The 1012-nt window shown below is 50.7% G+C and overlaps 1 pseudogene; it reads left to right on the forward strand.

The window, feature by feature from the left end:
* Positions 1 to 283: 283 nt before the first annotated feature.
* On the forward strand, positions 284 to 694 carry LOC120243088 (annotated as a pseudogene).
* Positions 695 to 1012: the final 318 nt, after the last annotated feature.

The following is a 1012-nucleotide window of genomic DNA, read 5'->3' on the forward strand; positions in this document are numbered from 1 at the left end:
GCATCTCCATTCATTCTCAAGGGTTTTGGTTTAGATGATACATTTTTGAGAGAGAGAGAGAGAGAGAGAGAGAGAGAGCGAGAGCATGCAGGGAAGGGGCAGAAGGAATGGGAAAGAAGATCTTAAGCAGGTTTCACGCCTAGTGCACAGCCCAGCATGGGGCCCAGTCTCTTGACTGTGAGATCATGACCTGAGCCAATATCAAGAGTTGAATTCTTGGGGAGAGGGGCTTGAGGGAGAGGAAGGTCGCAAGTAGGGACTCTTACTCCTTGGTGCTCAAGAAATGTCTTAACTTTCAGAATATGCCTTGTGCATGAGTCGTCTCAGCGCCTGGCTATTCGGCAAAGTTGCCAGATCTACCGATTCCAAATCCATGCAAGTGGTGAAGCTCTTCGGTGAGCAGCCTTTAGCCAAGAGGAAGGAGACCTTTGACTGGTATCCAAAGCACAGCACTTGACTTTGCACCCGGTGGGACACTACCTTTCCTTGGCCTCTACGGAGATGAGCACCAGGACTCAAGGATGAGCAGATGCATCTAAAGAAGCTTCGTGGCAAGGGGACACCGAGGCAGGGAGAAGGGAAAAGAGCAGCAAAAAAGGGATGGTGGTGGGTCCATCAGGAGAGAAAACTTCTCTCTCAGCAACTGACAGCAGAAGAAGGTGTATTCATCTTTCCACGTGCTGGAGGAGTGTAAGCTTCCCCAGTTGAGGATTGTTTGGAGGAACACCATCCAGTTGAGCTGTGACTGGTTTCTTGGACACGTTCTAACTCTGCAAAGCTATTTTGGTGTTGGTTTTTCACTCAGAGGCTTACCTCTTTCTCCAAAGAAAAGAATGCATAGGTGACTGAAAAAGTATTGGGGCGGAATTGGGATGTCGGAGGCATGGGGGGAAACTCAATCAGCACCCTTTAGTGTCCTCGGCACCCCTTCTTGCTTCCCCCCCTGCACCAGCCCTGAACTCCTCCAGTCCTCTGCCCACTCGGCCAGTCTCCACCACCAAGCTCATGCACC

The sequence above is a fragment of the Hyaena hyaena genome, unplaced genomic scaffold, assembly GCF_003009895.1.
Source record: "Hyaena hyaena isolate Hyena2069 unplaced genomic scaffold, ASM300989v1 scaffold_330, whole genome shotgun sequence".
NCBI lineage: Eukaryota > Metazoa > Chordata > Mammalia > Carnivora > Hyaenidae > Hyaena > Hyaena hyaena.